This window comes from Pinus tabuliformis, chromosome 1_1, assembly GCF_031772625.1.
Source record: "Pinus tabuliformis cultivar Carrire ecotype Pingquan chromosome 1_1, CPIR1, whole genome shotgun sequence".
Lineage (NCBI taxonomy): Eukaryota > Viridiplantae > Streptophyta > Pinopsida > Pinales > Pinaceae > Pinus > Pinus tabuliformis.
Window position 1 is genome coordinate 559,323,122 of NC_142297.1, and position 19,009 is coordinate 559,342,130.

Consider the following 19,009-nt stretch of genomic DNA (forward strand, 5'->3'; position numbering starts at 1 on the left):
ATCCCACAGATCTACCACTAAACAGGGTCAACCAAAGAACTGAGTGAAACCCCTGAGCAACAAAGGCGTCCCCTTGAAGCCAAAACATCTTTGATACAAAATGTATGTTTTAACCCCGTACATAAATTAACTGCATACAAATTCCAAAAATAGAAAATAAACAAAGCAAGAGCATAACACGTAAAACACATATACACAAAAATTTTCCCCTAGATCACAAAACTAGGACTACCAGATTGATTTTTCATTATTTTCCTTTCAATGTTACAATACATATATATACATGCTGAAGCATCCAATACCATGGACCGAAAAACCATTACACCCAAAACCATGTGCTAAAACCATGCACAAAACCGTAGGTAGGTTCGTCCCACCTACTATAGGGTCCCAAAAGAATTTCCCCAGGACGCTACCCCAGACCTTGTAGAGGGGGGCTACCCACCCCCCTCAAACCCCCTCAATATGGGGGCCTACCACCCCCCTATGATCCCCCCACTACGTAATCGACGCAAGGAAGGGGGGCTCGGTCCCCCTCTAACCCCCCGATCAACTGGGGGGGCTAGTTATGGAAATAATATAACACAACCCAACAATTTGTTCCCTGAAACTATTACCCTTTGGCCTATTTACACATCATTGGGCCACACTTCAATAGTCGATAGACAAGAGGCCAAGAACATGGTTTTCCATATGAGAAATCTTTGAAATTGTCGATCACTTTCACAACCAATCCATGTCATTAATGAGGATATTCATTTTCTGTTTGTACAAGACAAATTTTAGAGACCCAACAATGGTACTCAACATACATTATAGACAAAGCCTGTAAGGACATGCAGAAATGAGAGATATTTGTGTTTGTTTAGAGGACAACAGATAGTTTGATATAATAGAAATTTGTTTTATTATGGTGGGATATGTTGTTTGTGTTAGGTAGTATTTCAATTTTTATTAATTTGGTTTGTAAAATTATATAATGATGAATCAATTATTGAATAACATAGTTCAAATTAGTGGTTGTTTCTATAGAACATATTACTCATTTGATTTTATGATTCTATTATATACTGATGGATCATGTTGTGCTTTGGGCTTCAAGAGCATCAATTAAAGGCTATGTTATGAGATCCATGTGTGTATAAAGGTGAATTGCATGATTCAATGTTGGATACACTTGGTACCTAGACAACTCACCTATACAACTATCAAAAGCGTAGTTTGTTTCACTTTGATAAATGAGAGTTTGTCCATAAGGTGGTCCAATATTGAGATTGGCCCCTGAGAGATCGAGAAGCATAAATTATACAAAGCCTACCAATGATGGTATCATCCATTTATATTTTAAATGGAGTTCAAGTGAGAGCTTGAATATGAGATGGTGAAGAAAGAGCAATCTTTGCAAGATTCCAAAGTCGATGTGAGTGCTTATGAAGACCAACCATACAAATGTGACTATGTGTAATTTATGATTCTTGTAATAATCTATGTAATGTAAGCATTAAAGAGGGGACTTGGAATAATTTTTACAATAGTATATTGGTAGGATTGGTTTGTTAGTTATTGGAGTTTTGTTGAGATAATATTCTCTTTCTTTGTAGTCTATTGGATCTCATGAGCATTATTCAGGTGGATTTGAATTCAAATATATGGATATTTTTGTGTGCACTATGTTTTCTCCTTAAAATTCTTACTTTAGTTAGTGCCCAAGATAATTTAAGCAAGTGTTTTCATAAAAAAAATGGATAGGAAAAAAATGTAAATATATATACTTAGGAGTAAAAGGTGTAAATGTATGGACTTACTAGTGGTTACTACCGAGCATAATTTATACAAGTTCTTTCTCCTCAATATGCAATTAATTCCCCCCCTTCATATATCAATTTTCAATTTTTTTGAAAGTATAATTTGTAACTTATGTGGGGGGACTAAGTTGTCCTACAACACCTGTTTATAGGTTAAGAATCTCCATGTTACATGTTTTCTTATATGTATATATTTTAAACTTATATACTAGCATAGCAAAATAAATTGAATGGTCATTAAACGCCCATAGGCATAAATCCATCATTGGCATCAAATACTTACACCATGATACATCTCATGTTGTCTAAATTAAAGGAAATCATAAAAATAACTATATTATAAATTTACTGAGGAATATACATATATATAAAGATGCCATTTATGATCCAGACATAGCTAAAGAAAATAATATTCAACAAATGAATCTAGCATCTAAGCTATCATAGTACTGGTATGAAGATTATCTTGCGCAAAGAAGAAACTAGTATATTAAACATAGGCAAGCAAGTGGAATGAACTTGTGACAAAGACATAGAAATGGAGCCAAAGTCTCATAAGGATATGAGCATAACATCAGTTGATAATGATTTTATCACTATGCATCTTGTGACAAAACTCTTAGCACAGATCTCGTGGCCAAAATCAATAATGAATAAAGAGAATTAATAGCTATATAACATACCATTCTAATAAAGAACTCAACATAGATATCACTCAAGAAATAAATCAAAGTTTAATCATGTGTTTCCATTTCCAAAAATTCAAAGCAATACCAGGAATTGATAACACTAAGAGCGAGAAGCTAAAAGCTATATGATACTTCAATTGGAAAGGAGGGAATCATATCAAATTCGTAGAAGATAACTCTAGAAGAGGATATTATATCTCTACTAGAGAAGAACATATTTGCTGAAGAAAATTGTTGGGAGCAGGATCCCCCAAGGGCAGTTTTAGGGTTAAAATCCCATGTTAAGTCAATTTTCGTAATATCATTGTAAATACTCCGTATTTTATGGTCACGGAGCACGAAGGTGTTATGTGTCAAAAAGGGAAGTCTACCCTTAGTTTTGTAAAGTAAAGTCAGTTGTAAGAGACCTACCCATGGTCTGCGGACCATGGGATTGTATAAAAAGAGTTAAGCTCTAAGTAGTTTAGGCATCAATCCATAGAATGACAGATCATGTAATAGAGTGATAGCTCTAAAGAATAAGTCTAAGTGTTGGGTCGTAGTGTAGATAGACGCTCTGCATCTGAGTGTGTGGACCCCTGCAACTATGTGCGCAGGTTGGACAGAGTCTGTAAACACTTGGAAGATATTAATAAAAGGAGTTACTCTGCAATTTCTGTGTCTTTGTTCTGTTGATGTGCTTGAATATTTTATGTATGAATTTCCTTTATTATGCTTATATGATGCGTGAATGAATGCAATTACATTGAATAATTGAACACAATTATGAATATGTTAACTTTAAGTATTTGACGAGATAGGGAAATTACTGAGGATAATTGGGGAATTTGCACAACACATTTTCATAACAGCGCAAAAGTACTTGAGCCACTGATTAGGGATGTGTGAAGGTTAATCATACCCTTTTGCGGTGGTACATAAGGACTGAATAGAGGGTTTTACCTTGCGAGCCCTAGGGTGAAGCCGCTTGCATGAAGGCAGGTATAGAAGGAATCTAACGACATCACAACCATCTTAAGATGCAGAAACTTGGTTCCAGCATCCCCCCATACTACCTCAAGTGAGACTTCAGTTCGTGCTTCGTGGCTTGATGCCGAAAGGGCCAGTAGTATAGGGATTTGTTTGGCTAATTAACACTGAACCTAGGTCAGGTCCCCTCAAGCCAACAAATGGTTCCGTTGCCGGGACCCAAATCTTCATAAGAGATGTGTGATGTCGTATCAGTGGAATCCAACTAAGAGGGAGATTGGAGACTGGTTGGATAGAAAGATCCACAGATTTGTAGTGCAAGAAAACAGAAACCTGCAACTGACAAAGGAATAGTGGTTGGACAGATACCTGTATACAGAGATCCACGAGATCTTTTTCTACTCATTCCCTACTAAACTATACGAGAGGATCATGAAGCTAGCAGATAGCCAAGGAAGGTGGAAACTTGGCAGTCCTGTAGTGTGGACCCTAGAGCTAGTGCGAAGGTTGGAAGCATCAGAGGGTAACATCAACTGCACGGTTGACCATTGGCTCGATCGCATCATTGGAGGATTTGTGTCTGAACTCGTAGTCGACACCTCAGTCAACTATAATGAGGTGGAGTGATGCTTTTTCAAAGGGCTGTGAGGTAAGTACGTAAAATATTTGAATACCTGGATGAAAATGTTATTGTGCGAAAAACGGGTTATGCAGCTACCTTGATGTTCGTGACTACATGAAGCGGAAAGACTTAGAGGGATGAAGGAAAAAAGGGTTCATAGTATAGTCCCTTGATTTCACCTTCGTGAGGTGACTAAGAAGGGATAGCGAAGGCTTCTCCGCGAAGTAATATTCAGTTAATAAGACAAGGATTCTTGAAAATACCCCCTCTGCCCACACCACCTTCGACTTCACCACCCTCACCTCCAACTTCACCTCTACCACCTCCACCTCCACCACGGTTCAGTATGGAAAATACGGTGAAGTTTCCTTTGTTCAAAGGCTTGGGAAATGAGGACCCAGACCAATTCTAGTTCATTCTGAGGGCTGTATGGGAAGCTCAAGATGTGACGGATGACCATATAAAGAAGGTGACACTAGTTAGTACTTTGCAAGATTATGCGCTAAACTGGTATATTAAGTACTCTAACGATAACCCGAATTCTGAAATGGCAGGCATCCAGGAAGCAATGAATAGGGAATTTAGTAGGCCTAAATCTAAACCGCAGTCAATCGTCAGATTCAAAGAGATCGTGATGCAACCAAGCAAGATACCTTGGGAACTAGATCAGAGGATGAAATGTAGAATCCATGAAGGCAACATGAATTTGACAAATGGACAACATCATGAGTGGTTTGTGGCTTCGCTACTACCACACTTAAGGAGTGTGTTGTCACAGTAGAAAATAACAACTCAGGCAGAGGCCTTGGAGATTTCCATGAGACTACATGAAACTCTGATGCAAGATCATGATCTAGGAGTTTAGCAAATCCATGTGCAGCTGAAGAATATATGCCTTGAGATGCAAAGTCTGAAGCAAGATAGGACGGTTGAATCAGAAGTACGCGAGGTGGTATGGTGCTTGAAATGCAAGAGTTAGGGTCATGAAAAAGACCATTTCCTGGTCTTTGCAAACTATATTGCAGGAGGAGGACTGATGCCTTTAAGGCCAGAAGCTCAAGTAGGACCAAGTGCAGGGCTTGCATTATGGTGCGCTATCTGTCAGGTAGCTGGAAAACACGCCATGGATAATTTTCACTTTCTACAGAAGTTTGTACAAACACCGCAACATTTGTTCTGCAACTTTTGTAGTTTGGTAGGGCATGATGAGTGTACTTGTAGGAGCTATGAACTGATGATGGATAGAACTCCCACCTATAGGTTTTCAGGCTGAAACATGAGCCCTTGACCAGAGCACAGGGATGACGTGGAAAGGATATCAGGGGCGTGGAAGAGGCCGAGGTGGAGGAGGACTTGGTAGGGGTTGAGGACAACTGATTTGCTACAATTGCAAAGGACCAAGACACTATGCGCACGATTGCAATAACCAACACATCTGTCATGCAAGTATTGCACACTGTTTCATCATGAAACAGAAGACGGTCCTGTTGGCCCTCAGTTTTGGCCTATTTTTGCTTAAGGAAAATTACTTAATCATTATATTTCCCATCCATTTTCCATCACATCCATCTCATTTTGATGTATTTTATGCATATTCAGGTGTTTAATTTTAATTTTTCAATTTCTAGAAGTTTTTATGAAAATTGAGTTTCAAGTTCAATTTTGGACAGAATCAGAAATTCCTGTAATAGCTATGTGGATGACATATTTGTAGGACACTTGGGCTCGAGATGGGTGCATGAATGGAAAGCTTTGGAACTAGGACTGAACTAATTCCACTTGGTTCAGTCAAAACAAGCTTTATTAGGCCCAGTCAAGGCTGGTCAAACATGACTAGTCACCTAGAAAATCCCTAGGAAATAGGGCAGTTTTGTGATTTCATGGGATTGTCCATATTTCTTGGGATGGATTGAATGAATTCAACTTAGATAGATGAATATGAATATATATTATTGTTAGAGAGACTTTAGATCAGTTTGTTTCATAAACTTCTATTTAAGCCAAGACTTTGAAGCCTTATGGGATGTAATTTTTATATAACTTTATGCTGAGACATTTCAGTATTGGAGATTAATTAGAAGAACTTGTTCTACTTTCATTTTGTTGTTCATTAGTGTGGATGAGTGACTAAAGTTTTAGAATTTGATAGAAGCCTCAAGTGTGCAAGGCAAGGGTCGAGGGCCCCCACTCCAACCTAAGTACACTTCATTGTTAAACTAGCTTAATTTTCATGAATTATTTGCTTTAGATTTGTTTATTTGTTTTGTTTCAGATTTGCTTATTTGAATTAATGTGTGATGATTTTTGAATGGATATTGGTTTAATTCTAATCTACATATGGAGGGACACATAGGAATTTAAGTTAAATTCCCCTTCTATTTGATCTTGAACTAAAACTAAATTTCATTCTCCTTTTCTTATTTGAAGTTATTTATGCATTCCTGGTTTGAAGCAATGGTGATTATGATAGAGTAGAATTGTGAAGCAGCACAATCTGGTCCTCCTTAGTTAGGAGCCTCTTCTCTTACATCTTCTACATCATAAACCATTGTTAATTAGTGCTTTTAGATTTCTCTTCATGAAAGTAGTATTGCAGGGAAGGACAACCTGGTTCTCCTAAGTTAGGAGCCTCATCCCTCACATATTACATAAGTGAATTAGAAATTGTTAAAATAGGTTTATATTTGTAATATATACTTTCTTAACTCTTCAAATTTTATCTTCTAAGCTTGGCTACATCTAATATCCATAAATAGTGGACTTGCCTCCAAGTTTTACAAACTTGGATTGATAATTAAATACTTGTGTTAATTTATGTTAATAAGTTAGCCCAACAGGTCCTACGCTGATAGCTAGGATACGTGACAAATGGGCACTACCCCCTTCGCCGACTCAGAACCTGCAAATGATGAGATATGAGCTGCACGAAGAGGAACCAAATGCAAGTATAATGCTCAGAAGTGGAATTACGACAGGAGATGACAAGGGAAATAGCTAGAAGATAGTACATGGGTTTGTAAAGCCTTGACAAAGGAGGCTAAGTTCGATTTGGCGCATGCACGTGAAACCTTAATTGAAGCTAAGAAGAGCTTTTCTAAGGCCTCCACCTCAAGAAGTAAGGATAAGCGTGAGTAGGAGATGGAACCCTCTATGCTCACAACTTTCCTAGAAACTTGTATGAAGTTACTGCGTGATAGTAAGGCTGTGAAAGGGTTACAAGAACTCATCAATAGATGCACTCGAACTGCATCAGGTGAGCTGTATGTAGTACAAAATATTGGAAATCATAAAACAAGGATGGGACGGGTGATGATAATGACCACACAGATAGGAGAGTATGAAATGGATCAATTCATTTTGGACCTGGGGTCAGATGTGAATGTCCTTCCAAAGCATACTTGGGAGAGAATGCGAAGAATTGCACTACAATGGTTCCCGATTCCACTAAGGATGATGAATCAGCAAAAGATCATCCCCATGGGGTGGCTACAGGGGGTGATTATGGATATTGAGGGAGCGAGCGTGCTGGCTGATTTTGAAGTAATAGAGATAGTGATGAAAACAATCCCTATCCTGCGCTCCTGGGAATTTATTGGGATACTGATATGAATGTGGTAATCAATCTGAATAAGTGAAAGATGATCTTTGAGAAGAAATCGCTATGCATAATAGTACCCCTCCATCCTGCTGAAGGATTGTGCTATACTGAGCCTGTCCGCGATTATGAGAGTGATGACAACTTGGACTGTATCTAGAAGATAATAGCACGAGACCAAGATTGGGTGAATCCCACTTTAAATGGAAGGATTACATGGGATCGTGAGAGTTCCTGCACTTCGGACTCCGATGAAGAAACAAAATGCTAGTAGAATCGGTTACATGAAGTAACTATGCTGAGTTGCAACATCATGACCCGATCGTTGCGCTATGTGTTGTTAGAGGTAAGGAATCTGCCTTCTTATGATGGTGTGAATGAGGTAGATATCTTTTTGGATACATTTGAAAGGGAGGTACAAAAAAGCACCGCTTCCAGGCATTGGAATCGGCACTGCTCACTATGCCTGCAAGATGGTGGCGTATGCACAAGGGAAGCTTTGATGATTGGCGTGAATGTAGGAGGATGATGATAAAACAATTTGGGAAGCCTAAGATGTGGTTGATAGACAAGTATGATGAGTAGAATGATCTGCACGCGCATCTCGCCAAATGGACCCAGGATTATGGAGAAAATCCCCAACCTAAATGTGTGCATCTATTCTGTCATACCCTTGATGTTGTCCCAATGAATTGGTATATAGAAATAAAGCTCCACCATGGGACAAGCGAATGGGATATCCAACGCGAGGAATTCAAGATGACATTCAATTTTGAGGATGGGTTTGACAGTATTGATGAAGCGCTACAAGAGGTGAAAGCAGAAATCTTTAGGATACGGTAGGATCCTTTAGACCTTATTCTGCCTAAATGGGCTATTTAGCTGAGCTGTGCTCTAGAATGTTATAATGTAACTGACAAATAAGAGGATGAGGATCCATGGAAGATTAACATTCTAGAAATAGAAGGTCACCGTGAGGTTCAAGGACCGCAGATTGAGAACCCTAATATAAATGCGTCGTCGAAAACAAAATATGTGAACATTGGTATGGAGTCAAAACCCAAATTCACGAAGATTGGAGACTACTAGGATAACGCAACGTGAATAAGGTCATTGAATTTCTCCATGAATACCAAGACTTATTCTATACCAAGTTTACGGGTTTGAAAGGAATAATCGGGATGAATATCACGTTAAAACCTAACGTGAAGCCAGTTAAGCAAAGGCATTATCATCTCAATCCAAAATATATGGAGAAGGTCCGCTTAGAGCTAGACAAGATGCTCATGGCAGGCATCATTGAGCCTGTGGAAGAATTTGATTGGGTAAGCCCAATGGTGGTGCAAGAGAAGAAGTAGAAGGATGAGAAAAGGATATGTGTGGATCTTTGAGAACTGAATGACGCTTGTGTGCATGATCCTTTCTGGACTCTATTCACTTATGAAGTGTTGGAAAATGTACGCGGCCAGGAACCATATTCCTTCACTGATGGGTTTTCTAGGTACCACCAAATCAAAATCGTGCCGGAGGATATGAGCAAGAGAACCTTCGCAACTGAGTGGGGTTGTTTTCAGTACACTGTAATGCCATTTGGAAACAATGTAAACTTTGAAATGGGAACTGATACTGTTACCCGTTTTGTAGAGGTGGCAAAAAAATGACCCGATTTTCAAAAGTGTTGATGCAGAATACACATGCTTTTTTAAGAACATGCTTTTTGGAACTTTAATTTTTTTCATGTGCATTAAGTGGGTGAGGCTCGGTGAATGGTAGTGATTTTCATCCTGATTTTAAAAAGTGTGTATTCTGCATCACACCCTTTTTTTAAAAGACCTATTTTTTTACTTTAAATTTTCTAGTGTGTGAAATGTAAAAAATTATTTTCTAAATTTGATAGTTTTTGAAGTCGTCATTGTATTCATATTTTCTTGTTCTCTATCTTAATTTTTTTTTTTTTTAGTGGGCTTTTTATTGTTTTGCGTTTTTAAATTATAAAGTCGATAGTTTGAATTTTAGATAATCTACATATTTAGACATCTTTTCAACCCCCTTAATTAATTTTTCAATCGACATGAAATAATTGTTTCTAAAAAACAACATTTTTTAACAATGGACATAAAAAATAACCATTTTTAACATAAATATAACAAAAAAACTAAACGTTTTGATAATTTTTTGCTAGAATTAACATGTCAAAATCACAATTTTTATACAAAAATATTAACTAAAAATGGTCAAATAATAGTTTTTTTTATGAATTTCATGTCAAAAGGATAATAATAACTACTTTTTTTTCAAAAAAAAATGATTAACTTAAAAATCAATGCAAAAATCACATATTACCAATATTGAACGTATAACAACCCTAATTGAGTGTTTATTCTTCTCATAAAATGTCAAAGTCAAAACATTGCAAAGCTTGAGTTACAAGCATAACTTAAATTTAATCAAGAATGTCACGTAATCCAAACTCTTCGTCCTCTAGAGTTTCATCATTGTCCTCTTCCACAATATTTTCTGTTTCATTTTGCTCATTTTGCTCATTTTCCTCTTCTAATGGGTCTTTCATGTCTGCAAATCCCCCAATATGTGTCTTTCCATACATTCCATGTAATGGTGGTTGGGGTTCCTTTGCCTTTTTTGCCACACGTGATTCACTAAAGTCCCCTTTCTTCAACCCAATTTCTTGCATTGCATCTGGAAGAAATTGAAGAGCATTAATTCTTTGCTGAATGAAATTGCATTGTAATGGATCTTTCTCAATTGCAATGCAATTTCTTCCTTTTTGAAGGCAGCATGCTAGTGTTGTACCTAATTATCAAGCACAAAAAAATAATGAAGTAAATTAGTACAATGACATATTAATTAAAAAAAAGAACATATTGAAATTCAATTCCATGTGGCAAAACGTACCTGAGCCAGAAAATAAATCCAGAACCCAATCTCCTTCATTTGAACATATGTCTATAAGATAGTTAATCAATAATTGTGGTTTCTGATAAATGTTAACTATCTCTCCTTTCATTTCTTTGTCTTCATATGTTAGTTTTCTCACAACAGCATCATAAGTCAGTATTTGGCTATGACTCTTTTTGTCCACCCGATTAAAAATCATAGACATATGGCTATCATCTTTTGCCCAACTATCAATATGAATGAACTCACAGTCATTTATAAATTGTTGATCTTCATTGTCAAGAAGATTTGACTTTTGCCTGTAACATAAAATAGTAAAATTTCAATTAACTTGTACATAAATTAATTTTTCAACATTAATCAAATATACCTTTAAACATCTTACCATGTAAGCTGCATCCTTGAATTTGTTTTCCCCTTGAAGCTTGACAATAACATTGCCAACTGTGTGTCTGAATGAAATGTCACAAATCTCCATAATGGTGATGACGTCACTTCCTTAAATCCCGCCACCACTTTATTAAAAGCTTGATAAGTATAAGGGTCATTATCATAGCAAATGTTTGGAATATTGAAACCATGGGGAATATCTGCAATAACGAGGGCATAATACCTTTTTGGTATGAGTTTCGCAATGTCTTCACAGTCGCCTTGTATTACTTGATATTGAATAGTGTCTAGCCCATTCCAAATGAAATGATTAAGAGTTGGATCAAGTTCAACATTCTTAATACGTTGCTTTCTCAGTCTTTCAATCTTTATTTTTTCAATAAAAGTCTTGAAACTGTCTGGTGCTCCATTATCTTCTTTCTTCATCTTTTACCAAACAAACAAATGTATGTGTAAGTTTTAATTTAAATTAAAAATAGTACACAGATGATTAAAACTGAATGTATAAATCAAGTTACCTTTTTAAATGCAAGATAAAAAGCTTTCAATGTTGATGTAGAACTTGAATCTGGATAGTTGCGTACAACATCATCCCAACTATCTTCATTCAACAATTTAACCATTTGTTCCTGAATTTTCATGTAAACTTTGTGACTGCATAGATAAAGTAAGAAAAAGTTAATACTGATATGTATAACAAATACTACCAATAACAACATGTTTTAGTTAAAAGATAACTATAATCCTGGAAATAAGTAAAAATAATTCAGCAAACTTACTTTTGAAATTCTTCAGACATTTCTTCCAATGATAATTCCCCCAACTTCACACGAGATAATATTGTTTTGACAATTTTTTCATCTTTCACTCCTTGCATCGCCCTCCAAGGCGTGATGGTCATATCCTCTGGAAGTTGCTTCAGTTCAGGCGCTGATTTATTGTTGCTACATATCAATGGCTTAGACTTTCTGACCTTCTGGTTTTTAATGCCAATGTCTTCCCACATGCTAAAAATGTCATCAATCAAATTCCAAATATCTCCAGTTCTAAATGCCAATTGGAAAATGTTATCAACACCTCTGAATAAATCGCTAGATCTGTTGTCTTTTCCATTTTTTGAATTGCCTTTATCTTCAATTTGATAGCCTATTTCCATACAACATTCCTTTCGGAAATCTGTAGTAATATTGATCTTATCCCCACCACATTTTTCTAGGAATTCACTATGAATAAATCTAACCTTTTGGACCAAAGTCATAGACATCCTATATTCATTATCTGAATTATGATCCCATGCCACTAGCTTTGCTTCTGTTTCATTTAAACCAGCATAAATGATACATTTCATCGTTTCAAAACGTGGGTTATTAGGATATTCCTCCATCAATTGTCTTTGAGCTTCAACAGAATGGTTCCCCCCAAGCACATAATAATTGTATTCAAAACATTTTGACTTATCAAATGCTTCTTTGTTGGGAACTTGAAGTGGATCAACAAGAAGCACATAACTAACCACATGAGCATATGGATTGTACCTCATCAATGTCTTCAAGTTGTGAACATGCAGATGGTGCGGCTTTCTGACTTGATATTGGCATTGTCCTTCACTTGCCTTATAGGTTTGTGTCACATTTAACTGAAATGTACGACCACCATCAACTAGGTTTCTCTTTGTCAAATTCTGTCGAATGGCATTTTGTTTTGTTTTGATAATGCCATCACCTAAATCAGCTCCTCGTGTAATGATTTCTTTGCTTTCTTTTGAAGTTTCACTAGGTTCTTGACTGCTGGTAATGACTACTTCAAGATCTTCAACTCTACTTTTTTTCATCTTAACATTCTGAAGAGATCTATTCTTGGCCATTGTTACTTTTGGTCTTTTACGACCTTCCACAATTTCAATGTCATCTTCAGTAATGGCAACATATGCTTCATTGTCAACTTCATCGTCCTCAAAAGTAACTTGTTTACCCTTGCTAGATTTATCCACCAGAGGCCTTTTTTTCTGATTCTTTGGATGTAGTTTTGTAGCATCATCAATTACTACATTTTCCATGTTTTGCATATCTTCCTCTGACACTGAGTAAAAATGGCTGACAACGTTCATGATATCATTCTCTATGTAATGAATGCCTCCCACCATAATTGAACAGCTTTCAACAAAATTCTACCAAACAAAATATCATATGTTAATATAATCAAAGTTAAAAAATATAGCGAGACATTTTCAAAACGCAAAATAAAAATACAAATAACAATACTTACCGTGTTTTGTGTCATATCATTTACGATTTGTTTACACAACTTTGTAGATACCTCTCTCCTATCATATAATGAATATGATAGTTGGTATTTAATCCTTTCATGTGACTTGGCAGTTTTTGTAAGTACGTAAACAACTTCAGTGTTTGGTACCGAACACATATCTATGACTTTTCCCATCACCTCCAAATTTTCAGTATTATTGCGTGTATCAATGTATAGATATATATTCACAGTTGTCCTCTCTCTTTCTTTCACATACCAGGCTCTTGATGAAAATTTCACCTCTTTTGAACTTTTCCAATCTGAGATTAGCTTCTTATCACTTAAAACAGTTGACATATTTGTAGGTATGAGCTCAGGTGGAGTTCGTTCACCAACGTTTTTTGTAGGTATGAGCTCAGGTGGAGTTCGTTCACCAACGCTTTTTGAAGATACACCTTTAAGACTCCTTGCTCTAGAAAGATTCACAGAAATTTTTCTTGATGCCATTTTCCTAAAAAAAAAACACATAAATTAGTAAATAAAAAAATTGCTGGGCGGGGCTGGGCGGGGTGGGCTGGGCGGGGCGGGCCGGGTGGGCGGGGCGGGGTGGGCGGGCGGGCCGGGTGGGCTGGGCAGGGCGGGCGTGGCTGGGCGGGGCGGGCCCGGCGGGCGAGGTGGCTGGGCGGGTTGGCTGGGCGGGGTGGGCTGGGAGGGGCGGGCGGGCGGGGTGGGCTGGGCGGGGCGGGCGGGCCGGGTGGGCTGGGCGGAGCGGGCGGGGCGGGCCGGGTGGGCGGGCCGAGTGGGCCGGGTGGGCTGGGCGGGGCGGGCGGGGTGGGCGGGCGGGCGGGCGGGTGGGCTGGGCGGGGCGGGCGGGCCGGGTGGGCTGGGCGGGGCGGGCGGGGGGGGCCGGGTGGGCGGGCCGGGTGGGGCGGGCTGGGTGGGCGGGCCAGGTGGGATGGGCGGGGCGGGCGGGCGGGTGGGATGGGCGGGGCGAGTGGGGCGGGTGGGATGGGCGGGCGGGGGGTGGGATGGGCGAGGCGGGCGGGCGGGTGGGATGGGCGGGGCGGGCGGGCGGGGTGGGCGGGGGGGTGGGCGGGCGGGCGGGGCGGGGTGGGGCGGGCGGGATGGGGGGTGGGTGGGTGGGGTGGGCGGGGTGGGATGGGCGGGCGGGCGGGGGGTGGGCTGGGTGGGGTGGGCGGGGGGCGGGCGGGTGGGATGGGCGGGGCGGGCGGGGTCTGGACCACCCCGCCCGCCCCGCCCATCCCACCCGCCCACCCCGCCCAGCCCACCCGCCCGCCCGCCCCGCCCATCCCACCCGCCCACCCCACCCCGCCCGTCCCGCCCATCCCACCCGCCCATCCCACCCGCCCGCCCGCCCGCCCGCCCGCCCATCCCACCCGCCCACCCCACCCGCCCACCCCGCCCGCCCACCCCGCCCATCCCCCCCCGCCCATCCCGCCCGCCCGCCCCGCCCATCCCGCCCCCGCCCCACCCCGCCCATCCCACCCGCCCGCCCGCCCGCCCACCCCGCCCATCCCACCCGCCCGCCCGCCCCCGCCCACCCCACCCGCCCGCCCACCCCGCCCATCCCACCGCCCGCCCCCCCCCGCCCATCCCGCCCGCCCACCCCGCCCATCCCACCCGCCCGCCCGCCCCGCCCATCCCACCCGCCCGCCCATCCCGCCCGCCCACCCGCCCGCCCATCCCGCCCGCCCGCCCCCATCCCCCGCCCGGCCCGCCCATCCCACCCGCCCGCCCCGCCCATCCCACCCGCCCGCCCGCCCCGCCCATCCCACCCGCCCACCCCGCCCCGCCCAGCCCGCCCCCCCCCCCCCGCCCATCCCCCCCGCCCGCCCGCCCGCCCGCCCGCCCACCCCGCCCCGCCCATCCCACCCGGCCCGCCCGCCCCGCCCATCCCACCCGGCCCGCCCGCCCCGCCCATCCCACCCGGCCCGCCCGCCTCGCCCATCCCACCTGGCCCGGCCCGCCCGCCCCGCCCGGCCCACCCCGCCCGCCCAGCCCACCCGCCCAGCCCACCCCGCCCGCACAGGGCCGCCCCGCCCCGCCCGAGGGCGGAGCGTCGATTCCGCCGCCCCGCCTCGCCCGAGGGCGGTGCGGGGCGGCCCGGGGGTGGCGCTGCGCGGGCGGCGCCGCCGCGCAGCGCCACCCCCGGGCCGCCCCACCCCGCCCTCGGCCTGGGGATGGCGCTGCGCCGCGGCGCCGCCCGCGCAGCGCCACCCCCGGGCCGCCCCGCCCCGCCCGAGGGCGGAGCGTCGATTCCCGGAATCGACGCTCCGCCCTCGGGCGGGGCGGGGTGGCCCGGGGGTGGCCCTGTGCGGGCGGGTGGGCTGGGCGGGGCGGGCGGGCAGGGTGGGGCGGGCCGGCGGGCGGGGTGGGCGGGGGGGGTGGGCGGGGCGGGGCGGGCTGGGCCGGGTGGGCGGGGCGGGGGGCGGGCTGGGCCGGGCGGGGCGGGCGGGCGGGCGGGTGGGCGGGCAGGTGGGATGGGCGGGGTGGGCGGGGTGGGCGGGCCGGGTGGGATGGGGGGTGGGCGGGCGAGCGGGTGGGATGGGCGGGGTGGGCGGGGGGGCGGGGTGGGCGGGCGGGTGGGATGGGCGAGGTGGGCGGGCGGGGCGGGCGGGCGGGCGGGTGGGATGGGCGGGGTGGGCGGGCGGGCGGGATGGGCTGGGTGGGCGGGGTGGTATGGGCGGGGTGGGCGGGCGGGTGGGATGGGCGGGGTGGGCGGGTGGGGCGGGCGGGCCGGGTGGGATGGGCTGGGTGGGCGGGCGGGTGGGATGGGCGGGGTGGGCGGGCGGGCGGGTGGGATGGGCGGGGTGGGCGGGCGGGCGGTGGGTGGGCGGGGTGGGCGGGCTGGGATGGGCGGGCGGGCTGGTGGGATGGGCGGGGTGGGCGGGCCGGGTGGGCGAGGCGGGCGGGTGGGATGGGCGGGGCGGGCGGGGTGGTCCAGACCACCCCGCCCGCCCCGCCCATCCCACCCGCCCGCCCCGCCCCGCCCACCCGCCCACCCCGGGGTGGGCAGGTGGGCTGGGCGGGGCGGGCGGGTGGGATGGGCGGGGCGGGCGGACCACCCCGCCCGCCCCGCCCATCCCACCCGCCCGCCTCGCCCCGCCCACCCGCCCCCCCGCCCAGCCCCGCCCATCCCACCCGGCCCGCCCGCCCGCCCCGCCCAGCCCACCCGGCCTGCCCGCCCGCCCCGCCCACCCGGCCCGCCCGCCCGCCCCGCCCAGCCCACCCGGCCCGCCCGCCCGGCCCGCCCAGCCCAGCCAACCTGGCCCGCCCGCCCGCCCCGCCCAGCCCACCCGCCCCCCGCCCAGCCCACCCGGCCCGCCCGCCCGCCCCGCCCAGCCCACCCGGCCCGCCCGCCCGCCTCGCCCATTCCACCCGGCCGGCCCGCCCGCCCCGCCCAGCCCACCCGCCCGCCTGCCCGGCTCGCCCAGCCCACCCGGCCCGCCCAGCCCAGCCCACCCGGCCCGCCCGCCCGCCCCGACCAGCCCACCCTGCCCGCCCAGCCCACCCGGCCCGCCCGCCCCCCCAGCCCGATTCACAGTTACCGATTCACCATGTGGTATAAAAAAAAAAATTGGCTTGGAAAATTTTTTAATTTAAAAAAAAATATATTTTTCATTAACGTAATTTAATATGAAAATTTCGAAAAAATAATTGTACTTGCCTTTCAATTGCGACAATTCTTCGTTGTATATATTGTTGATAGCAATATCGCTGCTCCACAAATTCACGAGTCTTTCAAGGAATTTCAGAAAACCTAGATGTGAGGCGAGTAATAGTGATAGCGAAATTTATTATATAAGTGAAATTACGAAGATGTTTTTCCATACGATTAATGTGGGATAATTTGTTTTACATTAGTATAGAGAGAATATTGTAGAGTTGTTTTACAACGGATTGAATGTGGGATTAATATGTTTGAGAATATATTATAAAAATTAGAAAAAAAAGAAATTGTTAAGTAAATATGATATACTTTAACTATTAGAATAATTAATGTACAAGTTTTGATTTACAATTTGAATTTTAGTGATTTATTTCATAAAAATAAATTAGTTTATGTTTTTCAATCAATTGTAGAATAAAATAATAAAGGTAAATAAATCTAACAAACTTTTGGAGGGAAATATTTTCGCGAAAATTTTTGGAGGGAAATATTTTCGCGAAAATTTTTGGAGGGAAATATTTTCGCGAAAATTTTTGGAGGGAAATATTTTCGCGAAATTTTTTGGAGGGAATAACTTTGGAGGGAATATTTCATTCTTTAAGCTATATAATACTCTCAGGAGACTCCATTTGTGTCATTCAACATTTTCTATTTGAAAGTGATGGATTGCTCTGATGGTGAAGTTTCGGTTTATACACCATCAACATCTTCATCGCGTAACAACTCTATTCATATTGATGAATATAGTGGGAATCCTTCCACTATGAATAGAAAGTCAATTCTTCCACTTAGTCCCGATTCTAAGGACTACGAGAGCAACACTGATGAAAGAGGGGATGGAGAATTTAAAGAGTCACAGATTCCACTTAGTCCAAATTCTAAGGACTATGAAAGCAGCGGTGATGAGGAGCATGATGGTGAAGTTCAAAAGAATGGGGTGTCACAATGTCCACTTAGTCCTAATTCTGAGGACTATGAGAGTAGCAGTTTTGAAGAATGTGATGGTGAAGTTCAAAAGAATGGAGGGTCACGATGTCCACTTAGTCCTAATTCTGAAGACTATGAGAGCAGCAGTTTTGAGGTGCATGATGGAAAATTTCAAAATAATGGAGTGTCAAAGTGTCCACTTAGTCCTAATTCTAAGGACTATGAGAGCAGCAGTGATGATGAGCATGATGATGAATTTCAAAAGTATGGATTGTCACAGTGTCCAGTTAGTCCTGATTCTAAGGACTATGAGTGCAGCGGTGATGAAGCGCGGGATGATAATTTTCAAAAGATTGGAGTATCACAATGTCCTCTTAGTCCTAATTCTATGGACTATGAGAGCAGCGGTGATGAAGCGCGGGATGATGATTTTCAAAAGATTGGAGTATCACAATGTCCTCTTACTCCTAATTCTAAGGACTATGAGAGCAGCGGTGATGAAGCGCGGGATGATAATTTTCAAAAGATTGGAGTATCACAATGTCCTCTTAGTCCTAATTCTATGGACTATGAGAGCAGCGGTGATGAAGCGCGGGATGATGATTTTCAAAAGATTGGAGTATCACAATGTCCTCTTACTCCTAATTCTAAGGACTATGAGAGCAGCGGTGATGAAGCGCGGGATGATGATTTTCAAAAGATTGGAGTATCACAATGTCCTCTTAGTCCTAATTCTAAGGACTATGAGAGCAGCGGTGATGAAGCACGGGATGATGATTTTCAAAAGATTGGATTATCACAATGTCCTCTTAGTCCTAATTCTAAGGACTATGAGAGCAGCGGTGATGAAGCACGGGATGATGATTTTCAAAAGATTGGAGTATCACAATGTCCTCTTAGTCCTGATTCTAAGGACTATGAGAGCAGTGGTGATGAAGCGCAGGATGATGATTCTCAAAACATTGGAGTATCACAATGTCCTCTTAGTCCTGATTCTAAGGACTATGAGAGCAACAGTGATGAAGAACAGGATGATGCAGTTTGTCCTAATTCTAATCAGTATAAAGGTAGCAGTGACAAAGGACAGGATGTAGCATCTTCAATAAGTAAACAGCCACATTTTCAACATAGTCCTAATTCTATGGACTATGAGAGCAG